This window comes from Lontra canadensis, unplaced genomic scaffold, assembly GCF_010015895.1.
Source record: "Lontra canadensis isolate GAN:19392208 unplaced genomic scaffold, GSC_riverotter_1.0 scaffold227, whole genome shotgun sequence".
NCBI classification, from domain to species: domain Eukaryota; kingdom Metazoa; phylum Chordata; class Mammalia; order Carnivora; family Mustelidae; genus Lontra; species Lontra canadensis.
The window spans coordinates 152,286-158,408 of NW_022631221.1; positions in this window are offsets into that span (position 1 = coordinate 152,286).

The window sequence follows — 6,123 nt, forward strand, 5'->3', positions numbered from 1 at the left end:
ATTACTTAAAAATAAGTGAATGTATGAAAACTTTAAGTATATATATAGTCTGTGGGATTTTCCCTCCATTTTTCTGGTTGCTTTTGAATGATTTCCAAGAAAAGAGAGGAAAACACAGGTTTCTGTGTAGAGGCCGCTTTTAGGCAAATAGGCTTGAGCAATGGAATATAGAAAGGGCCACAGTGACCTCCCCCCCACCCCCCCGGGCTGAATACACAGGGGCCAGCAGGCCACATACCTCAAAATAGCCACAGACCCTAAATGACCAATGGGCTGGGTCCCGAACAAGGAAGATTCCATAGGGCGCCTTATCTTCCCCCTTTAAGAACAGCCCCCACCCACTGCCTCTGCTGTCCTGCCCACACTCCCTGGTGGATTGAATCAACTTCTATCTCCTTTGTTCTGCCTCAGGTGAATTCTTTCACCTCTAGTACCACTAGCCTCCATCCCATCATTACCCCACATTTGGGGGCCCCCATCCGATCGAAAGACATCCGAGTTAGGCACCATATTCCACAAACACTTTCATATCATGAGTCCCTACTAGATTTTCAATGCCTATATATATATTTTTTTAAGATTTTATTTATTTGTCAGAGAGACAACGAGAGCAGGAACACAAGCAGGGGGAGTGGGAAGGGGAAAGCAGGTTTCCTACTGAGCAGGGAGCCCGATATGGGGCTCTATCCCAGGACCCCAGGATCATGACCTGAGCCGAGGTCAGACACTTAACTGACTGAGCCACCCAGGCGCCCATCACCATCACCTCTCACCTGCTAACACTCCGGTTGCTTCCAACAGTTCACTGTTTCAAGTGATGCTGCAGTGAGGATCCCTTTACCTAGATCTTTTGTGCACTTGAACAAGTATTTCTGCAGGAGAATTTTCTGCAAGCAGGATTTGGAGGGCAAGGGCAATGGTTGATGGAGGGCTTTTTATGCCACAGCAGAACATGGGGCAACAGCTCCATTTTGCTGGAACTGAAGCAACATTGCCCCTTAAGCAGATTCTCCTGGCTTCCACTACCCCTCATAAACCGTTCTGGTGCTGCGTTGCCGGCTCTAACCAACCTGTGAAAGAACTGGTCCAGTTCAGTTTGGAAAAACTATGTCATCAATGAGTTTTTCCATTCAAACATTGGAGATCTCAGAAGGCAGAGGCGGAAGAAAGGAGCAGCACAAAGCAACACGAGAGAGCACTTAGGGGCCTAGAGCCAGGCTGCTGGGAAGCTGAGCTTCTCAGACGGGGGTCTGCCCAGGAATCCCACCCATAGCAACACAAACTGGGCAGATTGCTTAACCTCTCTGAGCCAGGCTTTCCTCATCTGGGAGAGGATAGCAACAGTACCTAACAGGTCCAAGGTTATTGTGAGAACCAAAGAAGAAACGTGATTTCAATCACAGTGTCTGTTGCAGAGCACATGCGAGGCGACTGTCCGATGTCATTAATGTAACACAGAAGACCCTTCCATCCCCCAAATGTTACGGCATCAGAGGAAGTACTGAGAAGACATGTGTAAAAGGATGGAGGTTGTCGGCTTCCTAAATTTTTTCCTTTCGGTGCAAAGGCACGTAACTGAGAACAAACAGAATGGAATGGGGCTGGGGGGAGGGGAGGGCAAGAAAGTGTGTTCTCCCAAAGGGAAGAGTCCACAGTGGGAGGCAGAAGTTCGGGTTCCTGAGAAATGTGGAGTAGCTGCATTAGGATCCTGTTTACAGCGCTCGTGGGAGCTCTGCCCTTTCTCTGTGTGTAATCCATCAGTAGATGACTCCCCACACCCTGGGGAGCTTTTAACCAATCTTCTAACAGGTCCTGACTGATGACCTCTCACGGCCTTGGGCATCAGACAGATGTGTAAAAAGTAATGTTTTGGCATCAGGGTCCCAGGTATGGTTGCACATGTTAAAAATGAAACAAAACAAAATTCAACCACGTGAATTTGAAGACCTCATTGACATTATTTTTTTTTTAAAGATTTTATTTATTCATTTGACAGACAGATCACAAGTAGGCAGAGAGGCAGGCAGAGACAGAGAGAGGAGGAAGCAGGCTCCCCGCTGAACAGAGAGCCCGATATGGGGCTCGATCCCAGGACCCTGAGATCATGACCTGAGCCAAAGGCAGAGGCTTTAACCCACTGAGCCACCCAGGTGCCCCCCTCACTGACATTATTAAGTGATTCATGAATCAGGCACCACCCTGTGGAGCAAGTAGGGGGTGACTTTGAAAAGTTGTACAGAATGGAAGGTTTATATAGGATGGAAAGTGAGACAAGAGAGTTATCAGCAAAAGACTGGTTCCTACAAGATGCAAGATGACCTTTTCTTGATGTGGGGGGGGGCTCTTTTTATGAAGATTACGTCATCTTCCTTTGCGGCGGGGGATGGGGGTGGGGGGATGGAGAAGGCCGGTGTGACAGATGACCTCACTCATGCTTATCAGAAAATTCCTGACTGACCAGTTAAGGCTACATTTGGAGGAGAGGTTGGAACTGCAGTTAGATTAGGTAGGAAGCCCCATTTTCCTGACTTGGCCGGCCCCAAGTGACATTTTGGGCCTGGGACATTTTTTGCTTTCTGCTTTGCATTGTAATCATCTGGTCACGTATGGTCTTCTATGGACTATAAAGTCCCTGAGGGCAAAAACATGTATTAGAGTGTTTTATATTCCCAGAGTGCCTGTGATCATTCTGCCCTAGTACTCTGTTAGGGGCCTCTTCTGACCTGCTCCCACGAGAGGAAGCAGGCTTCTCTTGGCCTGTTTCTGACCCTCCAGGTACACTCAATCCAAGTCACGTGGGAAACAAAGGCAGAAGAAAAATGATTAAATTTCCTTACTACCCACAGCCCACTGACAAGTCCCTGAAACAGGCAGAGTGACATTCCTCTAGGAACTCAGCTGCCTCAGTGTTAATACTTTGCCAAGGACAAAAGGCAATCTTGGCCCGAACCCCAAGATCCTAAGCCTACTTTAACATGTAAAAATTCCTTTGGAAACTTCCTTTGTCTCTAAACCCCCCAAGGTACATATTGGCAATCATCCCCCCAGCATATGGCCCACCGATACATATCTGAAGGGTCTCACAACTGAGGTTTTATTAGATGGTAATAAATGACTTTTTCCCAACAACAGCTAGCCCCCTCGAGGTCCTAGAAACCTTGTTTCCAAAATTCCTTGGAGACTTAACACTGTCCTTAACCCCCTCCCAGCCTCAAAGTTGGAATATAACCACTCACTCCTCACCACCTCTGTGCAGTTCTTTCTGCCCACAGGTCCTGTCCCCGTTCTTTAATAAAACTACCTTTTTGCACCAAAGATGTCTTTCTTGGGGGAAAAAAAAAAAAAAGAATTCCTTCTTGGCTCTCAGCTTCAAACCCTAATATCTTTCCTACATTGAGAGGGAAAGGAGCTCTGTAGCTGATGTGCTTTGCAAGTAGGGTTCCTGAGCCAAGAAAGAATTCTCTAAACGTTTTTGGTGCAAAAAGGTGGTTTTATTAAAGCACAGGGACATGAGGGTTGATTACATACTTTGGAGTTGGGGGATGTAAAGACCTGGGAAGTTTCCAGAAGGATTTTCATATGCTAAAGAAGACTTACAGGATCCCGGAGGCCTAGCTATTGTCATCCTGAGGTTGTTTTTCCTTCCAGCAAGGCGTTAAGACGGAGACAGTTGGGAGTTTCTGGAGGAATGTCATACTCTGCCTGTCTCAAGTATTTGTCAACAGGCTGCAGGTTATAAGGAAATTTAATTTTATCTACATTTACTTTGCCTTTGGTCTCCACATCCTGCCCAGGGCACAGGGGCACGAGAGGGGTCGCAAAGAGACCAGGTTTGGCCACCTGCCCTTGACAAAATCCAAAGGCAGAGAGCGTAGTGGTGGTGAAACAAGAAAGGAGTTTATTTCAGTGAGGCAACACCAGGAGGACCATGGACTAGCGTCTTAAAGATGGTCTCCGAAGTGCTGAAAATATGTCCAGGCTTATACAAGGAAAAGGTGGGGCCAAGGTTGGTGGGTACGTTCAGGAGCGCAGGAAAGGTCAGGTCGTCAGCATCACGGGTGAGATCTTGGGGGCCCAGAGAGCAGCCCTTACTGCTCGAGTGGGTAGTTTTGTTCCCTCTGGGGATGCCTTACTCCAGGGTCTTTTGCCTGAGATAAGATGGAAGGAAGATCTTTTTTCTTTTTAATTAACATATAATGTATTATTAGCCCCAGGGGTACAGGTGTGTGAATCGTTAGGCGGAAGGAAGATCTTAATCAGTTAGAAAATTTGAGGTCAAAGTGATGGTGGATGAAATCCTCTTTCAGCTTCGAGCTCCTGTCCCAAGGTTACAAGTTCCTGTCCCAAGGTCACAGTATTCAGCCTACAGACTGCTCCAGGGAGCAGCACCGTCCTGTGTGTGGTGGAAAAGGCATGGATCCGATCCCCCAGCCTTTATCAGGGTCCCCTTCCCCCGGGACCATTTTTAAGTGGTTCCTCATTCCGAACCAAAATCTGTTCCCACCCCCAACCCGCAGGGGTTCACAACCCGTCCCTGTCCTGCTCTCGAGTCCCTCCCCCGACAAAGCCTAACATCCCATTTCGGCAAATATGAAACTGTGAGACACCGCCCAAACCTCGTGGGCTCCAACCCAGCGAAGAGGTCTGTTCTGTCCTACCCCTGCCACTGGGACGGAGGTGATGTGGTTTTGGAATACAGGTGAGGTTTGATGGGGTGAGGTCCAGAGCCAACGTCCAAGAAAGAATTCTTGAGACATCTTTGGTGCAAAATGGTGGTCTTATTACAGCTCGGGGACAGGGCACACGGGCAGAAAGAGCTGAGGCACTGGAGGGGGGCCTGAGGAGTGGCTGAATATATACTGGGGAGTTGGGGGAAGTAAGGAAAAGGGAGGTTTCAAAAGAACTTTCATATGCTAAAGAGGACATGCAAGATAATGAGGCCTTGCCATTGTTGAAGTTGTTTTCCCCTCTAGCAAGGTATTAACATTAAGATAGTTGGGAGAAGAACATCACAGGGGTCCCACCCAGGAGTGGGGGGCGGGGGAGCGGGGGAGGATGCGGGGTGTCAGCTTGTTTTCGGCTTCAGCCAGCCTTCTGTTCCCTCATCACGGGGAGGCTCAGGATTGCCTTTCCCTGCCCACCCCCCCACACACAGTGTGCCCTGCCCCACTTCCCCACCTCTTTCACCTTCCGCCCTTCTGCTGCCACGCAGAACCTGGCTCCCAGCCTCAGACACACGGGCAGAGAGCAAATAGAACAGTCAGGAAATCAGAGAGGAAAGCCTGTGCGCTCCTGCTTCCTTCTCTGCAAGTTTCCCAAGCGATGGGGCCACTATGGCTGCTGCTGGCTGGGAAATCGGGGCACAACCATCTCTGCTGCAAGGTTTCCCTGAGAGCTGCCTTTCAAGGAAAAAGCCTCCCAACCTTCCTGAGAGCCCCCCACCATCCCAGCAGGCTTTACCCTCTGCGAAGCATAGTCACCTCTCAGGACCTGCTCTGTCCAGGTGGGAATAAGATAAGGCGAGAAGGACATGGGGCCCTGTCATCTTGCAGGAGAAGAGCCACGGACAAATCGCTTCCTGGAAGCCAGCTGCACGCCTGTCCCTCCCCTGTCCCACAGCCCCTTGAGATCTGCTACCTCGGTCCTGCAAGGAAACGGGACACTCAGCAGTTTCACCACCCAGATTTGGGGGAATGGGGAGGGCGTCTTCCCCTGAATGAGAGCGGAGGTATCAGGGACTGAACAGAGAACAGGAAGGACCAGACCTGGATCGGTGCAGACCCTGGACAGGTCCCCAGGGGCAGAACGCCCATGGGGCGCACTCAGTGGGCGGCGAAGGAGAGACACGGCTCTCTTGTCCCAGTGGTAGCCAAGTGCTGAGAGGGAAGCATAAGGGCCCCCTGGGAAGGCTGCAGAGGCAGAGTTGGAGCAGGCAGAGAAGGCTCTGGGTTCTCTCCCCTTTGGACCGCCTCCAGAGAAACAGCTCTGCCAGTTGCATAATCCTTCTATTTGCCCGGAGCCACAGTTCTGCCCTAGAGGGGCCTGAAGAAGGCACCTAGCAAAGACTGGACAGGGAAGGGAGTCCGCCCCGAACAAGGGCTGTGCTGGGTCCCGAGGCCTTCG